Genomic DNA, 20,234 nt, shown 5'->3' with positions numbered 1-20,234 from the left:
TATTTAGACTTGAAGTTCAGCGATCGGGTGCAAAATTGTGTTGCAACAGAATTCTTCCAGTGCCAAATAATAATTGAAATAGGGCTTTTTCAGGGAAGTGTTTATATCATGGAATTTAGCTCTTATTTCCAATGTTCATCATCTGGTGTATGTACAAAGTCTAGTGAGGTAGAGTTCAGGGGAGGGTGTGGGAGGGGGATTCCCCCTCCCGCTCGACGGAGCTTTTGCACTTTTAGAATTGAAATAAAGCGATCTGGAGCACATTTTTTGTGGAAAATTCGGAAATTGTTATTCCCTAAAGTGTATTACGTCTATAGTGGGTACCAAGCTATGGAAGAGTGGCCAGATTCTTCTCCCATATTTACGAGAGCTCTTTTTTTTTTTTTTTTTTTTTTACAGTTTTAGAACTGAAATTCAACAATCTGGCCCACACTTTTGTTGGCATATCTGGAAATTTGTCAGTCAGAAGAGAAGTGTAGCAAGTCTGTGGATGGAGATTCTGTACAATTTTCTTATTGCAGTTAAACGTTTTGATGCACACATTTTGATATGGAAAACTGTTATGTTCAAAGTGTAGCCACAGTCTACTTGTATGCATGGGGGAGGGGGCGGGCGAGCAGGGAGAAGGCGTGTGCGAGTGTTAGCACCACCCTTCCCGTACGATACAGCTTTTGCCTTTTTAAAGTTGAAATTGAGATCTCATATCGAAGAAGCAGCGCGTCTCGTCGGCCTGGAAATGCGGCAACGACGTGGCAGAGTAGTATTATCATCGTGGCGCTATCGCCTACAGCGCAGGTTGAGCGTAGACAAACCGTAGTGTAATCGCCTCGGAGGCGAAAAAAAAAAATGGAGACGGACGGCTATCGCGCCACGTTTTGTTAAATAGTCACAGATCGCTATGGTCGCCATAGTCGCCTTCCTAGTGAGATGGGGGCCTAAGTGACACAGAACTCAAAGCCATACAGGAGGGTGGTAAGTACCACGGTTCTGTGTACACTGATCTTTGTTTCACGGAATGACAATTTCCGATTTTTTCATAAAGAAAGTGTGCTTTATTCCAATTCCAAAAACTTAAAAGCTCCGTCGAGCTCCAAACGTTTGCACCAGATCGCTTGATTTCAGGTCTGAAAAAGCAACACCATCTTCACGTGGGAGATGAAAATAAATATTAACTTTTTGCGATATACCAAGAAAACACTTACGATATAGTACAGAACATACCATTTTCAGAGGAATTCAAAGTTTATATGATGAAAATCCGGTTTAGAATGACTGAAACATCCAAAAACGAAGTAAAACAAAGCGATCGCAATAAAGTGTGAGTCCCACACTTTATTAGAATCGCTCTTTTTTCTCGGCCATTTCAAAACCAATTTTTATCAAATAAACATTGAATTCCTCATAGAATTGCATGCTCTTTCACATTTCATAAGAGGTTTCTCATTATCTCACCAAACAAGGAAAAGTAGAAATTACGCGGTGCGTAACATATGTCCCCGCCGGAAGTAGCATTTTGTAACAAAATGTGCAATATAGGTAAAAAATCAAGGTCAAAGGTCAAAGAAGTCAAAGGTCAAAATTCTGTGTAGAAGTTTTGAAGCCCTCACCTAGTGCCATCACATAAAGCAAATGGAATCGAAATTGGGTTAGAAATGGCGAAGGAGTAGCATTTTGTAGCCAATGTACAATATAGGTCAAAAATCAAGGTCAAAGGTCAAAGAAGACAAAGGTCAAAATTCTGTGTAGAAGTTTTGAAGCCCTCACCTAGTGCTATCACATAAAGCAAACGGAATCGAAATCGGGTTAGAAATGGCGAAGGAGTAGCATTCTGTAGCAAAATGCACAATATAGGTCAAAAATCAAGGTCAAAGGTCAAAGAAGTCAAAGGTCAAAATTCTGTGTAGAAGTTTTGAAGCCCTCAACTAGTGCCATCATATAAAGCAAACGGAATCGAAATCGGGTTAAAAATGGCGAAGGAGTAGCATTTCGTAGCAAAATGTACAATATAGGTCAAAAATCAAGGTCAAAATTCTGTGTAGAAGTTTTGAAGCCCTCACCTAGTGCCATCACATAAAGCAAACGGAATCGAAATCGGGTTAGAAATGGCGAAGGAGTAGCATTTTGTAGCAAAATGTACAATATAGGTCAAAAAATCAAGGTCAAAGGTCAAAGAAGTCAAAGGTCAAAATTCTGTGTAGAAGTTTTGAAGCCCTCACCTAGTGCCATCACATAAAGCAAACGGAATCGAAATCGGGTCAGAAATGGCGAAGGAGTAGCATTTTGTAGCAAAATGTACAATATAGGTCAAAGGTCAAGGTCAAAGGTCACGACTGAAATTCTGTGTAGAAATTTCAAAGCTCCCATGTAGTGCTATCATATAAAGCAAACAGAATCAAAATTGGCTCATAAATGACAGAGAAGTAGCAAATTGAAGATTTTGATCACACACGGACGCACACACGGACACACGGACGGACGGACACACGGACACACACACGTACGGAGCCCGTTTCATAGTCCCCTGCTCGAACTCGTTCGGCGGGGACAAAAATGTTAGAAACCTGAAATTAGGTCTCAACCAAAACTGTACGATCCCTTTAACTTAAAGATGCCAAGACACCCTCGTTTGCATGTTAACCCTTTGACCTCCTTTACATATTCCTACTTCCCCCGAAAAAAAAGAGAAAGAGAGAGAGAGAGAGAGAGAGAGAGAGAGATCTGCCTTCGGTGATTGCTATTATATTCTAGTGGGATCATCGAGAGGCATTTTATAGAGTGAAAATCAGCATGACTCGAGTATGCTTATGGGTTGAATTGAGAAAAACGGCTTGTAAGGAAAATTCTTGGTGCAATTCCATCTAATCTGCATAAACAAAGTGGCTACCAAAATCATTACGTTTTTATTCTTGTAGGCGGTTGCTTGTGGAAAAATCGTCACAGAACTAGCAAATTAACATCACGTAAATTACATGATGAGAAGGTGGGGCTGCAGACAAGAATTCAGTAAAAGTCAACGAATCAGGAAGAAAATAAAGCATAGACTTTTTTTTTTTTTTTGGTTGCAAAATAATGCAATACATTGACTAAAGTGGCGTATCTAGGGAAAACGGCGCCCGGGGCAAGCGCGAAAATTGCGCCCCTAATTTCTGAAAAAGACTAGTGTTCAACCCCAACCCCATCCCGGTAGGGACTTTAAGCAAAGTCCACATGATATGCTTTTCAAGCCCTTAAAAGGGGTCTTTTGAGGGTGATTTAAAGGTAATGAATTTTGATAAATTTTGGCGAGCGAGCCGAAAATTTTTGTATTTCAGCTGACAAAACATGGCATTCTTGTCATTTTTTGCTTATCAAATCTTACAATTCTAATCAAGATAGTGACGGCCTTATAGATAACGATTTATCTATACCAACAAACTGAGTACTTTAAAAAAATATTCTAAATGGGGGGGGGGGCATTTCATGAAGCATTTTGTCATGATGCAACTTGTCGGACAAAATTTGCTTTCAGCCAATCAGAGGCAAGGATTTCAGTAGCTTTTAACAGTTTGTCAGACGAAATATCTGACAAATTGCTTCATGAAATGCCCCCCATGGACGCGCGAGTGAGCCGAAATTTGTATTTTTATTTCCGCGTCATCATCACGTTTTGTTCTTGATAAATTTTGGCGAGCGAGCGCAGCGAGCGAGCCGAAAATTTTTGTATTTCAGCTTACAAAACATGGAGTTCTTGTCATTTTTTGCTTATCAAATCTTACAATTCTAATCAAGATATAGTGACGGCCTCATAGATGACGATTTTTATCAACAAGCTGAAGACTTGAAAAAATACTCTAAATTAGTACGAGTGAGTGAGCCGAAATTTGTACATTTCCGCGTCATCATCACGTTTTGTTCTTATCTCCTTTTTGTTTTGATAAATTTTGGCGAGCGAGCGCAGCGAGCGAGCCGAAAATTTTTGTATTTCAGCTTACAAAACATGGAACTCTTGTATTTTTTTGCTTATCAAATCTTACAATTCTAATCAAGATATGACGGCCTTATAGATAACGATTTTTACCAACAAACTGAAGACTTGAAAAAAATACTCTAAATTAGTACGAGCGAGTGAGCCGAAATTTGTACATATCCGCGTCATCATCACGTTTTGTTCTTATCTCCTTTTTGTTTTGATAAATTTTGGCGAGCGAGCGCAGCGAGCGAGCCGAAAATTTTTGTATTTCAGCTTACAAAACATGGAACTCTTGTCATTTTTTGCTTATCAAATCTTACAATTCTAATCAATCAAGATATAGTGACGGCCTTATAGATAATGATTTTTACCAACAAACTGAGGACTTGAAGAAATACTCTGAATTAGTACGAGCGAGTGAGCCGAAATTTGTATATTTCCACGTCATCAGTACGTTTTGTTCTTATCTTGTTTGATTTTTTTTGGCGCCCCCCCCCCCCCCCCCGTATGTTCGAAACCGTTGGCGCCTTCTTTTGATCCAATTGGCGATCGCTTCAGAACGAAAGAAATTGCAGCCGCTGCTCCGTGAAACATTTTGCCTGCTAAATATAAAATGACATGTGTGAACACAATAGACATTGTCATTTTGTCCGCGTCATCATCACATTTTGTTCTTTATACCTTCTTCTTCTATATGAAATTTAGAGAGCGAGCGCAGCGAGCGAGCCGAAAATTGTTGTATTTCAGCTCACATAACATGGAATTCTTGTGTGAACACAATAAACATTGTCATTTTGTCCGAGTCATCGTTATGTTTTGTTTTTATTTTTTTTATTTCGTTTTCTGCCCCCCCCCCCACCATTCTTCCTCCCCCCAACCCTTTCCGGGGAGTTTCTTCTTCTTCTTCTTCTTCTTCTTTTCTTTTTCTTTTCTTTTTCTTTTTTTCGTTTTTTTTTCTTCTTCGTTTTTTTTTTTTGCGCCCCCAAGGAGTGGCGCCCGGGGCACGTGCCCCCCTTGCCCCCCCCCCCCTAGATACGCCACTGATTGACTGGATGAGAGATATATGGTTTTAGCTACTTCACGGATTTTGGGATCTTATGAGATACTTTTGTACTATGATGTCAATCTTCATTGGCTTGATGAATCAGATTATCAAGGAAAAAAATTATGAAATGTAATTGCAGGAAATGATTAAAAAATGACAATTTCTCATAAAGGTCTTATATAATATATGCAAAATGAATGAATCGTTTTGCTTGTTTTGCATGTATTCTTTTATTTAAGACTTAACTCTTAAGAGGTAGAGGAATTCATGCCCCGATGCCATCCCTCTCCCTTTCCGCAAAACACAAATATTTGTACTCAAAAAACAAAACAAACAAACAAACAAACAAACATTGCCGTTCCTGCCCCTTTCTGCCAAAAATAGATACACTTACTAGGGGGAAAATGAAATGATTTCGACATTCAGATAAATCAACTAGAAAAAACAATTCCAGCAGAGAAATAAAGTTTACAAGGAATTATATTTCACAAAAAAGTCAATGTTACAGTGCACTCCTGCTTTAATACATGTTCTGGATAGGGGGTAGTCACCTGCGAGGGTGTTGATTTAGTATAAATTAAACGAAATAACGTGATCGTCTATTATTCGAAAGGTAGCGTTAGGGATTCGGAAAAATAAACAAGATGCATCCATGAAAACAGTTGTTGTATATATTTCACGAAAAATGTACTGTTTGGAGGAGATTAACACAAGCCACAAATCAAGGTGAATCCCTGCGATATAAAACGTTTTAATCAGTTGAATTACATAATTATAGTTACAGAGAAAATTACGAGTAGATCTTACTCCAAACGTTTTAGCAGGAGGGTATTATAATATAAAGCCCCTAAGTAACTAGTGAATCGAGAGTTAAAGATGTAAAAGTACATCCTGTCTATCTTCTAGCTAAAAACTGGGAAAGCCTATTAAAAATAGCACGATGGCATTATCAAAGCTCTATAATTAATCCATACATCGCTCTTGTCCTCTGTTATTAATTAACTTGTGCTTTTTTGTCTTTTTTTTTTGGGGGGGGGGCATGAAGAATACAATTCTATTTTTCTAATTGATAACAATGTCGCTCCCTGACAGACTCCCCCCCCCCCAAGTATGTAGAAATACATATTTGATGCCGTTCATAATTTTCATATAGATGGTTTCCATGAATCTTTCACTCATAGTGTGACGAAATTGCACCCGCCACTACATTATTCTTCTGTTCATGGAACACCCTGTACAGGTAATTGACATGTAGATGGCGCTGTCCTGTCGGTCTCGTGGGCCTTCTTTGCTTAGTGTCGGTCTCGTGAGCCTCTTTTTTTTTCTTTTTTTTTTCTTTTTTTTTTTTTTTTTTTTTTTTGCTTAGTGTCGGTCTCTTGGGCCTTCTTTGCCTACTGTCGATCTCGTGGGCTTTCTATGCTTAGTGTCGGTCTTGTGGGCTGGTGTTTGCTAATAGTGTCGGTCTGGTGGACCCTTTGACTCGTGGGGTGTCGATCTCGTGGGATGACGCCCCCCCCCCCCCCCCCCCCCTCCCAATAACAGTCACTGGGTTCCACGTAAAGGCTGCCTTCGGTACCTTTTAGCACTAATTGACCCTTGTTTAACGCCCGCGGGCATAGTAGTCCTGTTAAGGCCTATACCTTCAGGCTAGCGAGATGCCCAGGCGAGATGTCTCCGTGCATACATTAGGCGTTTTCACATCAGCCCGATAAAAATCCAAGCTCAAAATATTTTCCGCGATTGCGAATTAGAGCGCTATTTCATTCCTTATTCACATCAGCCCGAAGAGGGGGTACCCCGAATAGTTAAAAATTTTAAAATAGCTAATTCGACAGCTGAGTATGTGCAAACAGCATCAGTAATGTGTGTGCCCTCTCAAAAATTCCTCATGATTATTGGGCCGAATGCATAAACGCTAGCAATTGCTTGTGCTAGCCTTTTACTCGAATCCGTATGCATAAAAACAAGCAAATGCTTGCAAGAAGAAGCTTTTGCTAGCAAGCACAAGCTATTGCTTGCTGCATGTAAGCAATTGCTTAGAGGCCAAGCATTTGCTTAAAAACGTATGCATAAAACATACCATTTGCTAGTTCTTGCTAGCAATTGCTTACGATTTTCCAGGCTCTGTAAAATGAGCTTGAGCTTTTGCTTAACCGGAACGTTCCCTTTTAAGTATCATTTTCATATTTATGAAAGAAAAACCACACTTGTGAAGGAGTGGTATAAAATTACTCCTAAGTAGTATAAGAAACTTTTTCATTTTAACAACGGGAATGTCCAGCGGTTAGCAAGCAAAATGTGATGAAAAACAAGTAGGATGTCTGACTTCGGTGGAGAGCGAGGAGACCTCTCTCAACGTGCGATCTGGCAGATCCGGGCTGCTGTAAGCTGCAGTGATGGGAATCAGCTGGTAATATGTGTGTGTGTATAGATGTGTGTGTATGTGTCTGTGTGTGCATTTCATAGCTCTTCCGCTATGTCAGGAAATGTTTCCACACACACATGCCCTTTCAAATACATGCTGCCACACTCGCCTTTGTTCTTGTGTTCGCACAGGCGTGACGTCCCTTTGGTTGAAAACGCAAGCAATTGCTTGTGCGGGACAAGCAAAAGGTATTGGCATGAGCAAAAGATTATGCATATGGATTTAAGCAATTGCTTGAGCTAGACCTTTTGCTAGACGAACTTGTGCTTTTGCTTGAAGCAATTGCTTACAAGCAATTGCTTGTTTTATGCATTCGGCCCATTGTGTACAGTTTGCCTCGATCTATCGGGTCACACACGCTAGGCCTGATGGGATTCATCGCGCTAATTTCTCGAGTCGTTTTCACATTATCAAATAGCGCGCTACTATCCCGATTTTTCAGAAATTTCCCGAGTTGGAGTCAAGAAATTTTCTCGATCAGAGCGATACAATTAGCGCGCTAATTTGCGTTCACATTATCAAATAGTCAAAAATCAAAGTCAGAAAATAGCGCGCTATTTCGAAACATCGGGCTGATGTGAAAACGCCTATAAAGATTCATCACACATGCTACCGGATGTGATGCACATTTGCCTGTATTTGATATTGTATGATTTTACTGTTAACGTCCCGCCAAATTTAATACAATAAACCGGTATCTGTTCTTACTTCCTAAAAACCCTTTGTACAGTAAAACCGCCTATCCGCCCAACGGAGTGATGCGCTATTCATTTGAAATCGCGGACCTGGATTTTCAGCTTAATCCCATGAATGACTCAGCTCATCTTACATGGCATACATTACCGAAACATAAGCTTACGTGTCATCCTTTCCTCACATCGATTAAATCCCCCTCAAAATATCACTGACATGCTTCGAAGACACACATAGACACACGAGCAAACATGTAAATATCCTAGATTTTAAAGAAAAAAAGTCAACGTTCACACTTCACACAGAACAACAATTCTACTCACCACTTTGTCCCATCAACCATGAATATGAAGTCACCAAAAGACAATGATTATGAAGTCACCAAAAAACAATAATTACTGCCATTTTAATCTATTACCATGACCTAAGTAGAAAGCACTATACATGAAAACCATGTTCAAGGTTATCTTACAGACGAGCCTGCAGCTTTGCACCACTGGCGTATCTAGGGAAAACGGCGCCCGGGGCAAGCGCGAAAATTGCGCCCCTAATTTCTGAAAAAGTGTTCAACCCCGACTCCATCCCGGTAGGGACTTTAAACAAAGTCTACATGATATGCTTTTTCAAGCACTTTAAAGGGGTCTTTTGAGGGTGATTTCAATGTAATGAATTTTGATAAATTTTGGCGAGCGAGCGCAGCGAGCGAGCCGAAAACTTTGGTATTTCAGCTTACAAAACATGGAATTCTTGTCATTTTTTGCTAATCAAATCTTACAATTCCAATCAAGATATAGTAACGGCCTTATAGATAACGATTTATACCAACAAACTGCATGAGGAATTTCAAAAGTACTCTAAATTAGTACGCGCGAGTTAGCCGAAATTTGTATATTTCCACGTCATCATCACGTTTTGTTCTTATCTCTTTTTTCTTTTCTTTTTTGATAAATTTTGGCGAGCGAGCGCAGCGAGCGAGCCGAAAATTTTTGTATTTCAGCTTACAAAACATGGAATTCTTGTCATTTTTTGCTTATTAAATCTTACAATTCTAATCAAGATATAGTGACGACCTTATAGATAACGATTTATACCAACAAACTGAGGACTTGAATACTAGTAGTCTAAATTAGTACGAGCGAGTGAGCCGAAATTTGCATATTTCCGCGTCAGCATTACGTTTTGTTCTTATCTTGCTTGATTTGTTTTTTTTTGCCCCCCCCCCCCCCCATATGTTCGAAACCGTTGGCGTCCTCTCTTGATCCAATCGGCGATTGCTTCAGAACGAATGAAATTGCAGCCGCTGCTCCGTGTAACATTTTCCTGCTTGATATAAAATGACATGTATGAACACAATAGACATTGTCATTTTGTGCGCGTCATCGTCACGTTTTGTTCTTATCTTCTTCTTTTCTTTTCTTTTTTGATAAATTTTGGCGAGCGAGCGTAGCGAGCGAGCCGAAAATTTTCATATTTCAGCTTACAAAACATTGAATTCTTGTCATTTTTTGCTTATTTAATATTACAATCCTAATCAAGATAATAGTGACGGCCTTATAGATAACGATTTATACCAACAAACTGTGGACTTGAAAAAAAAAATACTCTAAATTGTACGAGCGAGTGAGCCGAAATTAGCATATTTCCTCGTCATCATTACGTTTTGTTCTTATCTTGCTTGATTTTTTTTTTGCGCCCCCTCCCCCCCCCCCCGTATGTTTGAAACCGTTGGCGCATTTTTTTATCCAATTGGCGATCGCTTCAGAACGAAAGAAATTGCAGCCGCTGCTCCGTGAAACATTTTGCTTGCTAAATATAAAATGACATGTGTGAACACAATAGACATTGTCATTTTGTCCGCGTCATCATCACGTTTTGTTCTTACCTTTATTTATATAAATTTTGGCGAGCAAACGCAGCGAGCGAGCCGAAATTTTTTGTATTTCAGCTGACAGAACATGGAATTCTTGTGTGAAGACAATAAACATTGTCATTTTGTCCACGTCATCATCATGTTTTGTTTTTATCTTGTTTGATTTGGTTTTCTGCCCCCCCCCCCCCTCCCCCCTTACGGGCGAGTTTTTTTTCTCTTCTTTTCTTTTTTCTTTTTTCTTCTTCTTCTTCTTTTTTCTTTTTCTTCTTCTTTTTTTTTCGTTTTTTGCGCCCCCAAGGAGTGGCGCCCGGGGCACGTGCCCTCCTTGCCCCCCCCCCCCCTAGATACGCCACTGCTTTGCACCCCTTGTTGTGAACAGGCCATACAATATGCAAGCCAGTTTAGGTATTAACGATGCGCTGTTACGTTTGTCGTTCATTGTATGATTTACCAATTATAATGCCCTGTTCGTTATACATTTTTTCCTTTCTTTTATTCCTACATCGCGACAAAGGAATCATAGGACGGTTCAGCGCGTCGACCCTTGCTACCATGGAACGACTGTAAAGTGGAGCGTTGCTTGTCGGGCCCGTTGAATGTGAGAAATTGAAAACCCTTGTTACAACTTTATTCCGGGCATTCATAGCAAGAAAGCAGCGTTCGCAGTGTCGGGTGAATAATCCTCATGAATAGAAATTATAATTGTCGGTCTAAGCGTTGTCACCCACCTGGTGGTGAAAACCAACAAACGTTTTACTCTCGCCATGATCAGGGTTATTTTATCTCACCTCCCAACACTCGCACATACACACACACATTACACTGTGATGTGTTGTAGCCTCACATAGCTAAAGAAGGGAGCCCTGACGAGTTGAAGTCGCTTTCTTGCCTTCTCGTCTTAATAAAGACGCTTTTGCGAGTTCGTACAAGCTCTCTCCAATTTTTCGTCTTCACTCTCTCTATGCTGCTGTAGGTAGATTTGCTTTGAGTTGATTTGATTTACTCTTTGTATGACATAATTTGAAAATTATTTTGATTAGCAGCAATACCTTTAGCATCATGCTTTTCAAATTTACCATGGCATGACAAGATAATACACTGTATAGCTATTTTATGCAATTTTATTAATGTCCGTACTCTCTCTCTCTCTCTCTCTCTCTCTATATATATATATATATATATATACATATATATATATATACACACACATACATTCGACACACACATGCATTATATACTTATGTATATATATGTTTATCTATTTATTCATAATATATGTATTATATTCCTTTCTGTAATGGGTATCTCCATTTCAACACAGAGCGATTGCCAAGAATAAGCATAAAGCGTACACTGTTTGGCAACCGATCGAATGAATAACATTATGCAGTAACACGATTCAAGAGAGTCCAACATGATCGTCGTGTCATTAATAAGGGGTTCTAAAAAAAGAGAAAAAGAGAGAAGGATTGATAAACAAATTCCGATACTAACTTGGAGAGATAACAGCAATGCATTCACGCAAAGTATATCTGGCATTCAGTGCTGCTATTGTCATGCAACAAGTCACGACACATTGGGAAGAAAAAAAAAACACGCACGTGGATCTAGGAAGTGAATTTAGTTCCAGAGTTAACAATCATCTGTTTTCTGCCAATTTATATTATGCAAATTAGTATCCTAATCATTTTTAAGCTACTTTTCTGATGTCTGAAAAGTTGCTCCTTTTACATCTTTGCATGCAAAGAAACATTATTTTGTTTATTGGTTAAAAGGATTGCATAGTTATGGTGGAGATGTGGATTTAGATTTGAACTTTTTGTAAGATAGCTAGAAACAACGTATGTTTAGATAGCATAAAAGAGGAATTTGTTCATTTGATGAAAATCTGCTTTGAAATGGCTGAGATATCCAAAAAAAGCTCTAAAAAAGTAGGACCTGACTATTATTCGGACCATGTTCACGTAGATTTAAGATATATCTGCCATTCTAAAACCTTTTTTATATCATCAAGTAAACATTTATTTTCTCTCAAAATTATATCATTTCATACTTAACAAAAGTGGTTTCTGCATCTCGCAAAAAGAAGAAATATGAATTGCCATCTTACCGAAAACTAAATCATCCATTTATTGGGAAACCTGTTTGAAAATCATAATTATTATCACTTGTGCTGCCATTGACTTTGCATGAGTTATTTTTATCCTATACGTCTGTTTCAATGAAGAACATGAGTATGTGAGAATTTTCCCGTCATCTTCTATCTGTATACTTTGTATCAACGAACAATGGTGACAACTTATGCATTTTTATAAAGCCTCATTCCTTGCCTAAGCAAAATTTGATACATGTGATGAAGAATTTCACAAGAGCTGAGCAAAAGCGTATCCGTTCTACAGGATTTTAAGTCTTCTTGTGCGACAAAACTCAAACGCATGAGTTCTTTTGGAAACATTTTGTTTTTCACAGCCAAGCTTTTACGCCAGAAATAAAGTATAGCAAAATTGTAGAGAAAAATGCTTGCTATGCTGTGATGCAATCTTTGACAAAACAATTTATCTTGCCATTACCACATGTACTTTTGACGGCGTTTATTACACAGATTCAAATATGGAGGGGCATATCAATCACGCTGAATAAATTTGTTAAAGGTGTACTGTATAGCAACCACCTATAGGCAGACTGCAATAGATATGGAATACATGTACAATTAATTCTCGCTATCGCCAATGACGTAAAAAGTACCCGGATGTTGATTGAAGCGTCATTTACGGTGCATTATGGGATAGTCCGGTAGCAAAGTCACTTCCGTTCGTACGCGCGTGATACGTGACTAATGCTATTTACACACACAACCGACTGTATTCTACGTGTACTTCCGGTTTTCTCGACTTGAATTACAGCTTTAATATGATTTGAAATTTCTCCATTCTTAAGAAATTGCTGTTAATACGACTTTTGGTTGTTGCTGCGAAGCTGCCATGTGTTGTTCGCACGACAATAAATGAAAAAAATCTGCAGAAATAGGACCCTTACTGGCATGCGAGACGTGACGTGGCCGCGTGGGTGAAGTTTGCGGGTGACTCCACAGCGCAGTACGTGCACGCGCGACTTACTAGTAGTGGTAGTATGTACTCAGTAGTAGGCCTAGTGCCTACGTACATTGTACGTACTTACTTGGAAGAAGTTGCTTCGGAGACAGGATAATTTCGAGATCACTGTTCGTTCCCGATTGTGTTCGCGACATTTCGACAGAGAACAAATAAAAAAAAAAAGATGGGCATTCCATGACGATATACTGTATATCCAGCGCGGGTGAATATTTTCCAGCATATTTTCAGCGTATGCAGAGATGACTGATCTGTGATGTGCACATCGATCGCATGATCAAGCAGTACGCTACCGGTATGTGTTAGCTTATGCGCTGCGTGCAGAGTGGTGCATGCTAATGCTGCAAGGCCGGCCGGCCACCGGAGGGGACTACAGTGTACGAGTATAACAGGCCTGGCCACTCGCTGGCTCGGGCGAGGGGCCTACTGTACTAGTACCCGTGGTCGGCGCTGCGCTATAGGTAAGGTACACATACGCGCACGCTAGCGTTGTGCAAATTATGCTCCGCGCCGGAAGTGCCCTTGCTACCAAGTGTACTACATCTTGACGAAAAAGCCACATCCGGGTACTTTTTACGTCATTGGCGATAGCGAGAATTCTTTTTACATCTTCGATTTTTCTGACCCCCCTCTCTCTCTCTCTCTCTCTCTCTCTCTCTCTCTGTGTGTGTCATGCCCATGGTGGTTGTGGCTTGAAAGTCAGGCGTTACCACGATTCAGACATCCGGGTAACTTAAATCTGATAATGCGTGCGTTTCATCAGCACGTAACTGGGCATGCGTGCGTTTCATCAGCACGTAACTGGGCATTTTTATCCCTCCGTGAAAATAAGAGAAAACCACATTGTTGCTAAGCATGTGTCTTAATCACAACTTCCTGACACTGGGGTCGGGCGTTATTTATCGTAACAAATCTTGGAACATAAGAAACAGAATTCAATTAAGATTTACAAATATGATAGCAAGCAATAAAAGTAATCGGGATAATGGGCGGGCTTATATAACTTGATGATATCAAAATCTAATTGTTTATAAATTATGTCAGTCCACCGAAGCAAATAAAAGGCGAAAGTTGTTGATAGTATAAAGTACTCTGTCGTTTTTATTTGAATAGCCATTACTGTGACTATCCGTGTTGTCATGTTACAGACATGTTCGGAGAGGCACTGAATCGAATTATACATCAGAGTATTGTAGCTTAAACTGAAACATTCATTTAAACATCTCTCGGAGCAATCCTATCAAGTGGACATGCACAACACTTGATTAGACCTTGGTATGTGGATTTTTGGTGTTCTTTTTAAAGCAAAATTTGATAGCCATTCGATGCATCGGAGCGTCGAATAATAAATTTACATGGAATTGAATGATACAAAATGTAGTATAAGTTGTACATTACATGAAATAACGTTATACTATATTATGCTATGTAATGTCATATTGTATTTCATTTTATCATATCATATCATAATCATGTTATATTATTACTCTGAAAAGTTTTGAACGATTTCAAAAGAATGTACGCAAAGTTTCAAACCAATTCAAAACCTTGTTACATTTTCCACGCATTGACGAAGGATATCATCAAGGGCTATGATTTATGAAGAGCACATGACTCGTGTGTTTCAGAAAGTCAAGGGAATGATACTACATTTAAAATGTGTCAGTCTGTCAATAACAAGTCAAGGGAATATGTAGTTTTCATTTTTAAAAAATGATAGCATTTTTTGGAATTATTTTCCCCATTGATATCCACACGTGACGTCACGAGCTGTAGCAGTCTACTCATCTAGAAATCGGTAGCACCGGAAATTCAAAAATCTATATCATTTGAATGAATCTCCCGAATTTCCTTCACCTTTCACTGATGTGTTGTACTAATATTACTGCTTTCACTTAATCTACATATCGTGAAAGAACAACAACTTATTCAAAAATATTTAAAACACATTTGAATGTCACTGATACACAATTCTGTATGTTTTTTTTTTTAGAAGGAAGACTGTTTCTTCCCATCTTTTTTTTTTGCAATTTCTTCATACAATACAATCTGATAATACTATTTGACTCACTTTTGTTTAATTGGTTTTGAACTTCTACTTGATTGTGTGTTAAGGCTTGTTTAGCCGCTCTATCTACCACCTCATTTGGATGGATCTCGCAGTGACCTGGGATCCACTCGAAATATACCCGAGGTCCTTCATGGCGTAGATTTGTATACAACATCAATATTTCATAGATGATCATTCTGTTCTTCCCGATCTTTTATTGCTTGCATGGCACTAAGAGAATCGGAGAATACTACTGCTCCTGTATGCAAACCTGGCAGTTGGTTTAGCCAGTGTATAAATTATTAGAGTGAGCACAATTGCTATTAATTCAGCTCTGTATGAAGAAGTATTATCTTGGAGTCTCTTAGATTCTAGGTGATTGCAATATGGGACAAAAAAAAACAGCAGCTACTTTTCCTTTGTCTGGAGATTTGGAACCGTCCGTGTATATAAGGACATTCGCCCATTTTTGATTGATCAGTTCTAAACTTCGCTGTCTTTGATACAAAATATTATCACTCTTCGAAATATAATCAGTTAACTCCGTGGATACTACCGCCATTTCATAGTGCCATAACGGTATTGGAGTTGTCATAAATAATTGAGTATATGAATATAAGAACGACCCAAGTCCATGGAAGACCATTTCGAGTAAACTAAAAAAAAACTTCATATCTTTTTTGTTTGTCCAATAATATTCTATTGAACTGTGATGGGAAGGCAACATTGTATCTACAAATTAGAACATATATTATTATGACAATTAACATTAACATTAATTGTGGAGAGGCCATTTTGTGTGATGGACTTGGGTCGTTCTTTGATTCATATGAACTTGGGTCGTTCTTTGATTCATATACATGATATTCTGCTATAGAGATGAGAGAAGGACGAGAGAGGGCGCTATAATATGAATGTAAGAATGACCCAAGTCCTTCATTCTTACATTCATATAAGATTCAACTCATTTATTTCAGGCACTTCCGGGGGTAATTAGGATTTATCATTTATACACAAGATGAGTCCATGCATAAGCTACAATTTCCCATGTCAAACTGAATTTGGCCAAAAATTGGACTTGGGTCGTTCTTATATTCATATAATCAATTGTTCTACATTATAATTCAAATCTTCCGACAAATTCAATGCTCTCTGTGCAAAAGGTTCTCTGGTGTTTTTACCTTTATGAACATTGAATTGCCAATAATCTTCCAACTGTTCAGCGAGAGGGTGATTCGGGATAGTAACAACACGCTTTTTGTCTTTTTTTAATCCTACACTAAACATTTCACGACGTAAATCTCGAGGCATTTCCCCTAACTCTACCTGTAAGGTTCTGAGAGAGGTTCCCTTTTTTCCCCAGCACAGACTAACAGAGACTGATACTGAATGGAATTCAAAACATTCTTTACATTTGTTGATGCGGAGTCGTATGCCTCACAAGCATGATCCATGAGGGAACGTATATTGCATGGCTCTATATACACGCCTGTAAAATTCCTTGAACCTGGATGCAAATATGAGCGTAAGCTATACATTTTAATATGCTGTGTTTTTTTTTCTCCCATCTCTGCGGTTTCCAAGTTAGTCTACTATCAAATATGGCACCTAAGTATTTTGTGTTCTTTCTGAGGGATGAGTTTGTTTCCATCAAGCGTTATCTCAAGCTGCTCTTCTCTAGTTGAGAGAGAAAATAATATTGGAACAGTTTTCTCATATGATATTTTTAAACCCCATGATGAAAACCAATCATTCAGCGTATTCAAATATTCTTGGATATATTTGCTGGATTCTCTCAAATCACTTCCAGGTTTCCAAATTACACAGTCGTCTGCATATAACAAACTATGCGCACTAGGTGAAGTGGGGATATCATGAAGCATTACGTTAAACAACACTGGATTGAGTGGACTACCCTGTGGAAGACCATGACTAATTTTCCTTCGAGGGAGATAACTGATTTCCTACACGTACCTGAAATGTACGACGTAACAATAAATTACACGTAGGTAAGTAAAGAAGTATGTTACCCCTCAGTCCAAGTTTACTCAGTTTTAAATAAAAGTCCTTTGACCCACAGGGAATCAAAAGCCTTCTCTAAATCTATGAATACTGCTATTGTCTTTATTCATGTTTCTAAATTCTTCTGTATATCATTTTCCAGATGAACAATGTTATCTACTACACAGGGTCCCTTTCTGAATCCATTCTGTATTGGAGGCAAAAGAGTATACTTTTCTAAATAAAACTGGAGTCGCTTTTTTACCATACTTTCCACTGTTTTCATAAAATATGATGTTAAAGCAATAGGGCGGTATGAAAGTTTTTTGTAGGGTCTTTGTTTTGTTCAAAATCGGAATCAGCACTGAATGCTTACACGATGCTGGAATTTCACCGGTCACCCATATTTTGTTTATTATAGAAAGCATCATGTCTTTGCCTATTTTTGGAAGGTTCTTGTATACCTGGTATCCTATCTGATCTTCCCCAGGTGTTGTAGAAGATTTCATCTGCAGGGCCTTCTCTAATTCTTTCATTTGGAAATTTTCATTGATTGACAGCATCATATGACCTGTTTTCTTAAAAGGGAGGCTGTTAATTATTTCTTCATCAATTTCTCTATCCGTTCTATTATGAGTATCTTCTCCCTTTGGAAATAAAACTTTTTTAAAATTCATCTGCCTTTTCTTCATCTTTGATTATAAATCTGTCATTATAATCAGAACAGGGAGCTTATTAGGTGTTTTCACTGATAAACCGTTTAGTCTTTTAACAAAACGCCATATTTGCGAGGTTGGGGTAAATCTATCTAATTTTGCACAGCAGGCCTGCCAATATTTTTGTTTTGCTTGTCTTATGGTTCTTTGGGCTTCTGCTTTCTTTTGCCTGTAAAATTTCAAATTTTCTTCACAGAGACACGTTCTTAACTTATTTTTTGCTCTGTTTCTTTAATCTTTATCGAACAATCTTTTGTCCACCAAGGGACAGGATTCCTTTTACATTTCTTATACTGTGGCGCACACTCGTCGAGTACAACTAAAAGAGACTTCATGAATAATTCATAAATTTCTAACACATCTAATCTTTATATGTTTCTGAGTTAAAATTTCGAAAATGTTTCTCACTAATACATTCAAAATCATTCCAGTTCATTCTCTAGTAGGCGTTCTTGCAGGTAGCCTTTTGTCAAGGCCCTCTCGCTGTATGGTGAAGGGTTACAGCTCGTTATTCCGAAGGTTTGTTATTCCGAAGGCTCTTCAGTCCGAAGATTCGTTATTCCGAAGGTTCGTTTTTCCGAATTTCATTTCCGGATTAACAAATCTTCGGAATAACGAACCTTGGGAATAACGCCACAAATGTTCGGATTAACGAACCCTTTTTCATTTTCGAATTAACGAACCTCTAGGTATAGGGAATATGTGTGTTTCGGATTATACGAACCTTCGGAATAACGAACCTTCGGAATATCGAACCTTCGGAATAACGAACAGCACCCTGGTGAAGAGAGCCCAGCAGAGTGGGGTGGCGCTCGGCTGGGCTCGCTTCACTCGCCCATTACAGCGAGAGGGTCTTGACAAAAGGCTGTCTTGCAGGCGAGTGAGATGTCTCAGTGCACACAAAAATTCTTGTAAGACTAAACACACATGCTACCGGATGTGTAGCCTGTATTTGATATGGTATGATCATATTGTTAACTTCCGCCATTTTTTTTTTCCATACAATAAACCGGTGTCTGTTCCTACTTCCTCAAACTCTTTGTATAGTAAAACCGAAACCACTGTTGTAGTCCGCCCAACGGAGTGTAGGCCAAAGACCAATTATAAGAAATCACAGACTTACATATTCAGCCTAATCTCATGAATGCAGTTACCGATTAAATTGACTCTGTTCATCTTACATGGCATACATCACCCCAATAGGGCGCCATTCTGTAAATCAGGTTTGATTAAATTTCACAATAAAGAAATCACTGATATGTTTCCAACGTCCTCACCAACCGACACACACACACACACACACACACACACACACACACACACACACACACACACACACACAGATTGTAAATATCCTAGATTTCAGAACAAACAAACGAAATCAGCTTTCCACGCTTTTACACAAAACAATAATTCTATTCACCGCTTTGTCTCATGAACCATATATATCAAGTCACCGTTGTTCTTTTAATCAACAACCATGACCTAGAAGAAGAAAGCACCATACATGAACACCCTGGTCAGTGTTATTGTAGACGAGCCTGCGGCTATACATACACGCCTTATTCTGAAAAAGGCCATGCCATCCAGTAGTCGGGTACTACTGATGAGCTAGCTGTTATATTTGACATTCGTTTTATGATTTGCCAATAATACAAAACACAAAACACATAAAACAAATCTACTCACCACTTAGTCCCATGAACCATGAATATGAAGTCACCAAGAGACACTCGTTTTGCTGTTTAATCTACCGCCATGGACTCATTAGAAATCACTGTAAACTTCTTGTTCAGAATCACAGTAGACGAGCCATTGTTAATAGGCCATATGATATGCAAGCCAAAGTCAGGTACAGTAAACCTCGGATAAGTCGACGTCGAGTGAGTCGAAAATCACTTAACTCGAAGCAAAATAAAAAGTCCCGATTTTTCCCTATGTATTTTCTCTAAGAAATATTTGGATAAGCCGAAGTACGAGAGTCGAATTTCGGCTGTGTCGAAGTAAAACAGTCAGTCCCTTTTGTACAAAATACACGTAGTTTACATCACTTGAGCCGAAGAAGATTTGTCTGGCATTCTCATTACATTTAGAGGAGAACAAAATAATCGGCATGTCGCAGAACCCCGTCCCTGGCCTGCTGCAGGTAAGCATGCACACTCACCGTACCGCTCTGCACGCATGTCGAATACATACACATGTATGTATACACACAGCACATCGATCCATGTACTTTATCCATACACACAGCACATCCATACTTTATCCATGTCAAGCCAGAACTCCTTGGTCAACCAATCGCTGCTTTAATATTTTAGTGACAGGCCAAGTGGGTGGAGCTTGTTTGTGCGTGCCCGGCTGGCTGTATAGTTTTG

At 38.9% G+C, this 20,234-nt stretch overlaps 1 protein-coding gene across 1 annotated transcript in view; it reads right to left on the bottom strand.

The window, feature by feature from the left end:
* LOC139728148 (uncharacterized) overlaps positions 1-19,677 on the bottom strand; it is a 37,283-nt gene extending 17,606 nt beyond the window's left edge. Inside the window, exon 1 of the mRNA XM_071639114.1 lies at positions 19,549-19,677. The gene's annotated coding sequence lies outside the window, so the exon portion shown is untranslated. The remainder of the gene's footprint in view (positions 1-19,548) is intronic.
* Between the last annotated feature and the right edge of the window lie 557 nt (positions 19,678-20,234).

This window comes from Diadema antillarum, unplaced genomic scaffold (assembly GCF_040938485.1).
Source record: "Diadema antillarum isolate AM-2024a unplaced genomic scaffold, OU_Dant_1.0 seq00000166_RagTag, whole genome shotgun sequence".
Lineage (NCBI taxonomy): Eukaryota > Metazoa > Echinodermata > Echinoidea > Diadematoida > Diadematidae > Diadema > Diadema antillarum.
This window is presented reverse-complemented; position numbering and strand designations above follow the sequence as displayed.